Source organism: Lepidochelys kempii, chromosome 25, assembly GCF_965140285.1.
Source record: "Lepidochelys kempii isolate rLepKem1 chromosome 25, rLepKem1.hap1, whole genome shotgun sequence".
Classification (NCBI taxonomy): domain Eukaryota; kingdom Metazoa; phylum Chordata; order Testudines; family Cheloniidae; genus Lepidochelys; species Lepidochelys kempii.
This window is the reverse complement of record NC_136404.1, coordinates 15,119,417-15,131,551: the sequence shown is the minus strand read 5'-3', so window position 1 is coordinate 15,131,551 and position 12,135 is coordinate 15,119,417.

Sequence of the window (12,135 nt, the reverse complement as noted above, 5' to 3'; positions counted from 1 at the left end):
CTCAGCAAGTGGTGCCGTGCCCTCCACGTTCCAGCTGCCCCAGCCCCCACCACAGTGCATTTAGGGGCAGCGGGGCTGTGCTCTGGGAGACAGGGCACAATGCTCCAGTCATTCAGCACGGTCACCTGGATTTAAAACCAACAGCATTAAACTGGCCCAAGAGGGGAATTGGGCCCCAGTGACATTTAAAACTGAGGCCCTGCTCACTGGAGCTGCCCACTGGGCTCAGGTGGCACCCATGTGGTCTGTTTTCAGGGTTAATTAATGCAATCCAGGGCCCTAGGCACACCCCTCTGCCTCCCATCCCTGCCTGGGCCCCTCGCTCTTTGGGGCAGCAGCATATTGCAAAGTACAAATAAATGGGGCAGTTCACACTTATTGGAGCCATCCCTCTAGGCTGTCTGCAAACTCAGACAGGCATCAAGGTATCCTCGGGTCAAGTTTTTAAGCTTTGCTTAATTTTGCATCCATGAGGGCTAGAGAACTTTTTTTTTTAATTTACTCTGTAATGAAAGCTAAGATCCTGCAATGATCATGTGGCCCCAGGGAGCTTTGGGGTCCGGGGGGAGCCATGGGCTGAGAGAGCCTTAATTCAGCTCTGAGTCTGCTTCTGTCCCTTGACACTGCTGTCAAATACTTTGGGTGGCTTCACACAGCACAAACCAACGCTGCTATTATCTTCATCTTCCCATCCTCCCTACACAACACACACAAGAGAGTTTAGGCTGGGAACGCAGCTCTTTAATCTCCAACAAGCCTTTGACAACCTGTCTCTTCCTGGCTTTTAGCTGTGTGAGAGCTGCTCACTAATGGAGCATTAACCTTGGAGAGCTTCTGCAATTACTCCAACACTAATTCTGACAGTTTTTGGTGTATCTGTTTGTTCTTTTGACAGTCAAAAGGAATTTCTTTTTAAAAGCTGTTTGATACATTTGAGATCTTCTGTCCATAGTTTCTTTTTTTGTTGGAGATTTGGAGATGGGGGAGTTGGGGGGAGAGTTGAAGGCAATGCGTTATGAGATACAGAGAGACACAATCTTCTTATAGATAGATCTGTTTGGGCAGAAGTCAAGATATTCTTTCCCCCCTCCTCTTTTAAGTGACAGAAGCGTTTGGTCTCTCCTGACCTCATTAGGGTAATTAGTAAACCTTTTGAAGCTGGGAGAAGGGCAGTGGGAAAGTGAGGAGAGCAGAGTGCTTTTAAAAACAGTGTGTATGCATGGGGGGGGGGGAGGGGTGAAAAATCATCTCCAATTGTGTTAACGGTGACCTGCAAAGATGAGGGAGTGAGGAATATGCTAGTGCTTTCTTTGTCCCCTGCTCTGTGATATGAAGTTGGCCTGAATCTGTCCCCAGACTACCCCTCAAAAAGAGGATTTTACATTAGAAAGTCAGGTGTTGGCTTCTCTGGAAGACTCCGCGGGTGACTGGAGAACTGGAAAGAGGAAGAATGGCAAAGGCACTGTACTGGGACTCAAAAGATCTGGTTTCAATTCCCAGCTCTGCTGTTGCCTCCCTGCGGAGGCTAAGGCAAGTCACTTCATCCCTCTGTGCCTCAGTTCCCCATCTATTGTAACAAAAGGATAATACTGCCTTTGTGAGCTCCTTGTAGTAGGGTCTGTCTCTCATGTCTGTACAGCGCCCAGCCCAACTGGGATTCAGTTTGAGCCGTTAGGTGCTGCCACAACATAACCTTAACCGAGAAAGGAAAGGATTTTATTCATAATCAGAACGGTCTTTACTGAAATTTATCTACCTCAAACACTTGGGAGGCAGGGAAGGAGGCTCTTAGTTAAGGATGCACCATTTCTGCCTCTTCTAAGAACAGCTGAGAGAGCTCCGAAAGCACTTAAGTCAGCTAAGAAGCCATCCACCAATAAAAGGGAACATGAGACTTGACAATCCTGACGTTTACGATGGGTGGGAGCCTAAAAACCCTCTGAGAAAAACTAACCTTTCCAACTGTCTGTATACATCACAAAGGGCAGGAACCCAACACACCCCAACCCTTTAAACAGGAAGTGTTGGGTGTAGAAGAGAAAAACTGGTCCGTCTGCCTTCTGCTATGAAGTGGGTCAACACAGTGACTCAAGTACCCTGTAAGAAAAGGTCCATGGGAGAAACTAGTACCTGGTATTTAAACTGATCGATCCCTGGTTCCTGCTGTAACTTCTACGTATCGTTCTTGACATTGATATGACAATGGTGCCCAAAGACCACCCCCAGATCCTATTGTGCTATAGCAACAGACAGTTCCTGCCTGTTGTGGGCACCACAATGTTAACATTTCCTCCCACTGGGAGTCCGCTGCTTCTTGTAATCTCTTGTAAACTTCATGCGGAAATGTTCCCAGTTAAGTTGAATCAGGAGTCGGTGTGAAGAAAGGGATCCCCACCCAAACCATTCTCCAGTTCTGTTTGCCAGATGAGATCAAGTCCAAAACTTCGGACAGAACTGTCACCTTGACCTTGCCGTTTATGTTGCCCTTCTCTGGTGAGTACATGGAGAGAAGCCAGGCTTATAGGCAGCGAAGATGAAACCTGACAAACAGCACCGCATGTGTGCATGACGTTCTGTGGCCGAGAAGGGAAAGACAAATTCTGATGGATGTCCTGGCACTGACAGTGACCTGATGTAGGAGAGCACTCACGGCCTGAAACCGCTCAAGGGGGAGATATATTCTTACTGTAGTCGAGTCCAGTGTGACCCTATAAAATATATGACCCTCATGGGGGCCAATGTGGATTTTTTGTGATTGACACAGACAACTAGGGAAGGCAGAAAGGCTGAGAAGAACACTGGCTGCCCACTGTACCTCCCTGTAGGAACCGCCCGTCAGAAGCCAGCTGAGGTAGGAGAAGACTGCAAATCCCTCTCTTCTCATCCAAGCTGCCACTACTGAAAAAGCCTTTGTACACATCCTGGGAGCTGTAGCTAGACCAAAGGAGAGGACTCCAAATTGGTAATGTTCTTGATCATAGAGGAACCTGAGGAATCTCTTATGGGCTCGGTGGTTGTCTATGTGAAAATGTGTCTCTTTCGTATGAAGAGCCACAAACCACGTGCTCTCCTCTAATGAAGGAATTATCTAGGTGATCATGCGGAATTTTGGTTTTCAGCTGTCTCAGATAGAGAATTGGCCTCCATCCCCTATTCTTCTCAGGGTTCAGGAATTAAGGGGGATAGAATCCCTTTGCTTGATGTTGAGGTGAAACCCTTTCTATAGCTCCCCTGACGTTTACCTCTTGTCATTGAATCTCCTCATGAGATTGGTCCCTGAACAGGAACCAGGAGGGGGGTTTGTGGGTCGGATGAACCAGAAACTCGATCAAATAGCTGCCATGAATAATCTCTAATACCCATGTATCTGTAGTTGGGGCCCTCCGGTTTTTTGCAAATTGGGTAAGCCAGCCTCTGAATATCAGCGGAGGGGAATGAAGCAACATCAATAAAAGGATAAAATAAAGGTCTCAACAGTCCCATCCAAAGACGCTCTTCACATGGGGTTAGAGCATGATGTGGTGGTGGATGTTGCAGAGCCTGGGTTCCTGAGTCTAAAAAACCTCTGTCTCTTGCATGGCGACTCCTAAGGACATTGGAGGTAAAACAGCTGAGACAGTAGTCTAACCCTCTACCCTTCTATGGTGTTTTCTCTTCAGAGAAGGGATATAAACGCCCACTTAACAAACCATTGTCCTTGAGGCTTTGAGGGAGTGGAGAGACACATCCATCTTCTTGTGGAAGAGGCTGATGGTATCAAAGGGCAGATCTTGAATAGCACTCTACACCTCTCTAGGGAAATGTGAGGATTGTAACCATGAGTATCCCCTCATAACAATAGCCATCCCCCTAGATGCAGTATCTGCTGTGTCCACCATGGCTTGGAGGGAAGTTTTGACCAGCAATTTCCCACATCCACTAAGGCCTGGAAGCAGCCCTATCCTTTCTCAGGGAGCTTGTCCTTAAATTCCAAAAACTTATTGTAATTAATAAAATCATCTTTGGCCAAGAGGGCCTGATAATTTGAGATCCTGAACTGGAGGGAGGTGGAAAAGACGACCTTTTCTCCACAGAAGGTTGAGTGGTTTGTGACCCCTAACAGAAGGAGTAGCCTTTGGATACCATTGCTTGGACCACTCTGTAGCCACCTGCACCTAAGTGGTGGTTGAGAGAACAAAAACTCTTCTCTTTGAGCAAATCAAAGTCGCCCTTCTCAGCCCTCTTGGGGAGCTGTCTTTGCTGGGTCCATGATATCCTTGTTGATGTGGAGGGGCTGCTCGACTGGGACCGGAAGGCTGCAGAATGTCTAGTAGACAGTGCTGAGGCTCCTGGATTTCCTCAAGCTAAATCTGTAGCTTTGCAGTCACCTCGGGCATGATATCACCTCTTGATATTGTTTAAAGTTGTCCAGCGGAGACGGAGAGGCTGGAGGAACCGCCTCATCTGAAGATGATCAGACTGCTCCCGGAACTATCAGACCCAGCTCACTTTCCTCTTCCGAACATTCTGGCAGGACCAGTTGTGGGTGTCCAGGCGATAGCAGATAGGACTCCAACGCTAATCCTGGGAATCTAGAGTAAGGCTCCCACAGTCCCCAATATTGCCAGTAGGATGGATCAACTGGTGGAGAAGAACCCCATGGCATAGGTTACCACCTGTCTCTTGGCCAATCATATCTGGTTGAGACCGGAACCCTAATCTTCTGGGGCTCCTGTCTCATGCCACTTCCACCCACTGCCACAGAGACTCCTGCAAGGCCTCTGGCTCATCTGAAGAGAAAGCCGGATCCCTTCTCTCTGGTGGAACCGATGGTACCAATGGTTGCACCTCAAGGCTGGCAGGCAGGATGGGAGAACGACTCTGCCTCGTCGGGATGGTCTCTTCCTCTGGTGTCACAACACCCCAGAATAGATGATCCCAATGGGAGGGGTGATTGCAGATAGGGAAGCGTGAAGATGGCCTCCAGAGAGACGTAGGTCTCTGATCGCCCTGGGAAGAGTCCACTGGCAGAGCCATCAGAACTGGCGCTCCCCTGGTCAACGGGGCAGTCAGCGCCCTAGGAGAACGTACCACATCGGCTCTAGAAGCAGATGGGAGCAGTAGGAGCTGTTTATCCCAAGGCTTCCCCATCTGACCCAACGTCAGAACCATCAGATCCGTACCCATGTGTGTCACCTTCTCCTATCCAAAAGATTTACTCAGGCCTATATCCTTTAGGAGAGTTGGGAAGTATCCTCTCTCTTCAGGGCAGTTTTAGACGAAGACGACTTGTCCTTATGTCTATGGGAGTGTCCACTGCTCTCAAGTGAAGCCCTCTCCTTGGGTTTAACAGTCTTCATCTCCATTCGCAAGCTCATGCTCAGAGAAGTGCTGTCCGCTTGATGAAACTGATGTAAGATGGGGGCTGGGGGTCTCCAGCCCAGATATGATTGGGGCTTCATTGTCTTCTCCATGAGATGTTTTTTGAGTCTCAGTTCCCTATCCCCAAGAGTTCTGGGGGGAAAGAGCAGCAGATACCACACTTGGCAGAAATATGAGCCTCACCCAGGCAGCATTGATGTTCGTTCGTCACTCACTGAAAAGGAGTATGGCAGGAAACACAGTTTTTGAACCCTGAGACCATGGGCATAATTCCGGACTTCTTAGGAGGGTCTGGGGCGGGGGGTGTCCCTGAGTGAGGAAGAAAGAAAAGGTGGGGGGGGAAGGGGGAGACACTAACTTCTAAAACTAACTATATAAAATATCTCACAGCAATGATAGCAGTAAAAAACGAAGCTGAGGACACCAAAGATTCTGACTCAGACCATGCAGTGCTCAGAAGGAACTGGAGAGGTGTGGGCCTGCACCCCCTTTTATGCCCTCAGTTTAGAGCACAAGGAGAGCTATAGCCCATGTACAGGCAACAGACAGGGCTTACAAACAATTCCAGACTCAGGAGTACAGTGTACATGCATGTCCCATGTGCGGAATGCACACAGGGACCATCACTTGAAGAACAACCTAATTTTTACTTATTTCTTAACCTAAACCATCCTATAAGCTACATCCTAAATCCAGAGATTTTAAAACCTTCTGAGGCAGAGATTCGGGGCCAGATCTTCAGCCGGTGTATATCCGGGTAGCTCCAGTGAAGTCGCTGAGGTACAGCAGCTGAGGGTCTGAGCCTCCATCTTTCTCTGTACATTACTCAGCACAATGAGGCTCTGAGCCTGACTGGGGGCTTTTGGGTGCCGAAAAACATAAATGTTTATTAAGAATAAGGCTAAAAATAAGGCAAATCCGCAATTCAGAGCAAAAAGTGCCAGTTCTGGAGAAGCCGTGCAGCTGGCAGATCACCAGCCCAACCATGTGGAATACTCAGTCACCTCCAAAACAGTTTCATGAAAACCTTAATGCAGCCACAGTGACAACAGGAAGAGATATCAACAAGCGAACCCAGACACCGCTTTGAATACGGGCAAAAGATTTAAGCATGACACACATAAAAGCTTTAACAAAGACTGCACTGACATGAGAGGAATGTATTAAGGCACCAGCACAATACATATCCTAAATAATTGCAATGGAAAAATTGTATTTGCTGGGGAAGAACACCACAACCTATGCAACTAGATATTATTGGAGGGGTCACTGCTTTTACAAAGGGGGCCACTGTCAAGTTAAAAAAAATCACTGTAATTTATCGAGATTTTTAATCACCCATCACCACGGCATCTGAGCACCTTCCACAAGAAGTAAAAACCCCAACTCCATACCTGTGTTAACTAATGCCACATTAGAGTACTATAGCTAAAAGCACCCAAGGAGTTTAAACAATGTTTTGCCATGTACCGTCCTTATGTTGTGCACCCGGACAAAGCTACATGAGTTACAAATGCAAATTTTTAACAGTGAGGGTAATTTACCACTGGACCATATGACCAATGGATGTGGTAAATTCTCCATCACTTGAGACTCTAAATCAAGTCTGAAGTTCTAACAGAGATGTTCTATTTTAACCACAAATGATTGGGCTCCAGGCAGGAATCACTGGCCTGTCCGCTGGGGAGGCTCAGACTAGATGAACAGCCTTAAATCTACAAGTCTAGGCAGTTTCACTTTCTGGTGCTCATGACCTAGCAGGAAGTTGGAATATTTGGGTTGCAAACAGGGCAGGGGAGCATTTAAATGCCAACAACAGAACCACCACTGGTTTATGACTGACCTATAAAGCGTGGCACACAAGGGCTAGCATGAGTTTAACTAAATCCATCTAAACCACAATTTTAGCTAATCCAGTGCAAATTCAGTGTGTGGCCCCGATCCTGTAACTAATTCCACTTGGGCAGGCACCCGCGCCTGTACGCTGCCCCAGCACAGCCAACAAGGACCACCACGCAGGCGCAGAAGTCTGCCCACATGCAGGACTGGAACTTCATTATGCCATTCAGTGGTCTGATCCACAGGCCCTTGAAGCCAATGGAAAGACTCCCATTAATTGCAATGGGGTTTGAACCAGGCTCCCATTCCAGTTGAGTACTGAATTTCACTACCTGTGAGGTCTACTGGATGTTTCTTCCCTCAACAGGTATTCTCGGACGTGGGCTTGGGCTTGTGCCTTTGATCCAGTGATGTAAGAAATAAAAGACTAAAATGTAACATCTGAGCCATTCATCTCGAGTTTAATTTTAGGGGCATCTTCTCTGTTCTGTGCGCACACAAACTCATTAGCATGCATCAAAAGTACAGCATCCCCTTTAATGTTTACTCCTCCTTAGATGGCAAAAATTGTTGTGTGAATTCCTTCTCCAATTAGCGATGGTGCTCACAAAAATATTGTTCTGTTGCCAGTGGAGTTAGGTTCATGTCTTTCCTTTATACTCTTATTCCCCAGTGCGCCTTAAGCAGGGTGGAGGAGGGGGAGAAAAGCACACACATGCACGCACACACTGCAAAACCGCCCTCTTTACAAATTTTTTTAAAAACAACAATTAACATTTCTAAGGGAGAGTCCTTCCTGGATGAAATGCCACTTCCACTCACCTTTCCATCCTGTAAGGAAGAAAGATAAAGATCAGAAGGAGAATTTAGACTAAAAGCCAACTAAGTAAAGTTAATTTTTTACAGAGAATCTTGCTAGCTGTAGAGAGGGGCTTTGTTGAGTGGCACAGAAGAGACGACAGAGAACCTACAGCAGACTTTAAAAATATTTCCAGCTATCTTTATGCTGAAGAGGAACGTGCTGTCTATATTACCAATGCATAGCGAGCCAACATTTCCGAGCAGATTTTATACTCCCCGTTCATTGCAGAAACAATGTTTGCGGCTGTGAACTGAGTAAATACAGCTACCCCAAATGGCTCCTGCAAATATCCTCTGTACCTTGCTGTGTGGGGGTTTATGCATAAGTGAAAATGGTTACAAGCACAAAATTTAGACGGTGCATGTGGAAGTGCAGCCTGCAGGGGGCACTAGTACAACCCCAAAGTTATGCATTTTGTTTAGCCTTAAGGGTGTGTGGTAATAACTTAATTGGAGCAGCAAGTACAATATTTTAGCATGAAAATGCAGATATTTTCCTGTTCAATGTCTGAGCACTGTCTTTTATTCAGTAACACTGTAACATCCAATTCGAGGATCTTAGAGCACTTTACAAGTATTAATACATTTACCCTAGGCACTCCTGAGAGGTGACTATTTTTATTCTAGTTTTAGTGAACCGGAAACAGGCATAATGGGCATGTGACTCAGCCAAGGTCACGCACTCAATCAGGAATAGAACCCAGGTCTCCAGAATACACGTCCTAAAAACTGGACCATGCCACTTCCCTTCACCAGAATAAAACAAGACTCCAGAAACCTAAGTGGCAATGCTCACTGCCAGGCTGTGGGGGCAGCGAATAGGGACAATGGAGCCAAAGACTTGAGCATCATTACCTGCTCTGCGACTGACCTGCTGTGTGACCCTAAGACAGGTCACTTCACCTCTCTCTACCAGAGAATATGGGAAATGACTGCCTAGGACGGAGTACTGCAGGAAGGGATCTGGGGGTCATAGAGGACCACAAGCTAAATATGAGTCAACAGTGTAACGCTGTTGCAAAAAAAGCAAACATCAATCTGGGATGTATTAGCAGGAATATTGTAAGCAAGACTTGAGAAGTAATTCTTCCGCTCTACTCTGCGCTGATTAGGCATCAACTGGAGAATTGTGTCCAGTTTTGGGTGCCACATTTCAGGAAAGATGTGGACAAATTGGAGAAAGTCCAGAGAAGAGCCACAAAAATTATTAAAGGTCTAGAAAACATGACCTATGAGGGAAGATTGAAAAAATTGGGTTTGTTTAGTCTGGAGAAGAGAAGACAGAGGATATGATAACAGTTTTTCAAGTACATAAAAGGTTGTTACAAGGAGGAGAGAGAAAAATTGTTCTTCTTAACCTCTGAGGATAGGACAAGCAAATGGCTTAAATTGCAGCAAGGGCGGTTTAAGTTGGACATTAGGACAAACTTCCTAACTGTCAGGGCGGTTAAGCACTGGAATAAATTGCCCAGGGAGGTTGTGGAATCTCCATCATTGGAGATTTTTAAGAGCAGGTTGGACAAACACCTGTCAGAGATGGTCTAGATAATACTTAGTAGTGCCTTGAGTGCAGGGGACTGAACTAGATGACCTCTCAAGGTCCCTTCCAGTTCTATGATTCTTTGGTATATACCCTCCCTCACAGAGTGCTTGGAGATTTATGAACAAAAACCCCTTCGTAAGAGTTAAGTATTACAGTAGGGTTTGTTTTTGCTAGCAGACCACATTCACACACACACAAACTATTGTTCATCTCTTCCCTACGCTTGATACATAAGCATCATGAAAACCATGGCTAGAGCCCTGCCATACAGACTTCTGTAATTCTGCCACCATGGAAGAAAAATGAAAAATAGTTTCCCCTCCACTCTATGAAGCGCTGCTGTCAGTTTCAACAGCATTCCAGCAGTGAACAGATGACAGTACAGCCAGGAGAGTTTACAGCCATTCAGAAAGTGGCTTGCAGTTCCCATTTCAGGCAGCGAAAGTTGAATCCAGATCACTTTAACGGACGTTAATATAAAATCAGGGCAGACCACTGCGGACTGGTATGTGTGAACCAAATCCCGCATCAGACAAGCTCAGGCTGTCTCTCTCCCCATCCAGAGAACATACCAATTGGCTCTTCCCACCCCAAGGCGGTGTCTCACTATTTTAGCACTCCCATGGATATGTAGGAAGGGTGTACAGAGATTTCATCCACTCCATTCTAGCTCAGCCTTCCCTCTACTACCCTCTCATCTCTTATGTAGGCGTTCTCTGCACTAGAATTTAAAGGTGCGGTTAGCACTGTTCTGTCCCATACACGTCCTTATCCCACCCTCATCACTGGAGTATCCGAGCACCTTCCCTTAGTGCATCAACAACATGACTAACCTTGACACTTGTGGTTCACTCTCTTCCCCAGGTGGGAAACTGCACATGCAGTGTAGTTTTGCTAGGGTGATGTTATGTCCACGTTGCCTGGGCTTGTGGTTCAGAAGGCCCATGAGAGAAGCACCCCGGCACTTGGAGAGGAAGTGGGAAGATGTGGGATGACCCTTAGCTCCTGCATGAGTTCCTTCCACAGACTGAGCAGCCCCCCAGCTCAGTCTCCTGCACAGACAAGCTTTACCCTTGCTGTAAAAAGTCCACATAGCATGTATGAGCAGGGAGCCCAGGGCTTAACTCAAGCAGTTTAGCAGTTATTAAAAGCCATGTGGCTTGTCTACACTAGACTTAAAACATGTTAGCTAACATCACACCTGTAAACTCAGTCTGGGCAAGGCCACACTGGCTGCAACAACCCCAGCTTATACCCAGCCATTACAAAATTCAACTCACAAAATGGGGCCCACAAGCCTACTTCGCTCTCCACCATAGAGTCTCTGTCTTGCCATAATTAACCGAACGCTATTTGGGGCAGGGAGTGGTCTTTGTGTGTTTGGAGAGTGCCTGAAGTTATTGATACCCAGTGGCACCAGCATGTAACAAACTCTCAAGGGACCCCCCATTAACAGGTCTGTGTTACCCCCAAAGCTGGTCTCTCTCACCCACAGAAGTTGGTCCAATACAATATATTCCCTCCCTGACCTCATCCCCCTATTAATAGGCACACTCAGTGTGAGACTGCCACCTAGTGGACTACTGTATTTTAAAAATTCCATAGTAATTTCAGCTTTTTTCTGGGCCTGGATTTGGACTAATTCCTAAGTTTGGGCTCCATCAGGTGTCAAATAAGCAAACTCGGCCGTTGAGCTATGGGGAAAAGGGCCAGCATTGCATTTAGAGGTCCAGGTATCAACTGCCCTGTTCTCACTGATGGGGAAAACAGGTGGCTTGCTGCTGAGCTGATGGAACAGAAAAGTATTTGAAGAAATAAAGCTGGCACAAGGAGCGCTGTGAGGCCTCTCTTACCTGAAGCGGGGACTAGATATGCATGAAGGGGGGAGTGGGAGAGAAGAGGGTAAGTGCTAACCTGCGGAAAAGGAAAACAAGGTGCAATGTGGGAGTGAGGATCTTCATAATGAGGGAAAAGGTTAAGCTGAGACATGCAAGGAAATTCCATCAGTGGAGAGGACCAATGGGCAAGCTAGAGCAGGGCTTAAGCCACAGGGTCTGCATGAGGGACACTGATAAAAGCAGAGCACAGAGCAAGGAGTTGTAGTAAAGGGACACTTGGTAAAATCGTAACAAGCAAAACACATCTATAGCCTCTATACCATTTTTGGTGGCTAAAAGGCAGCTGGGGATAGGAAGGATAATCTAGTGCACTGGTTCTCAATCTTTTTGGGCTCAGGACCCATTTGCAAATGTTTATAGTCTGTCATGATGCAGTAAATAGTCTGGGGGTGGAGGCACTGGGGTGGTTTTGGTCAGATCCTGCATACCGATGAAGTGAGCTGTAGCTCACGAAAGCTTATGCTCAAATAAATTTGTTAGTCTCTAAGGTGCCACAAGTCCTCCTTTTCTTTTTGCGCATACTTCTTGGGGTGACACGTGGATAAAAATCCATGTGTGATTGGGAGGTGCTATGTCATGCTATGCAGATGACAGCTAGTAGCTAGACAAGACAGCAGTGCTCTCCCCTGCTTT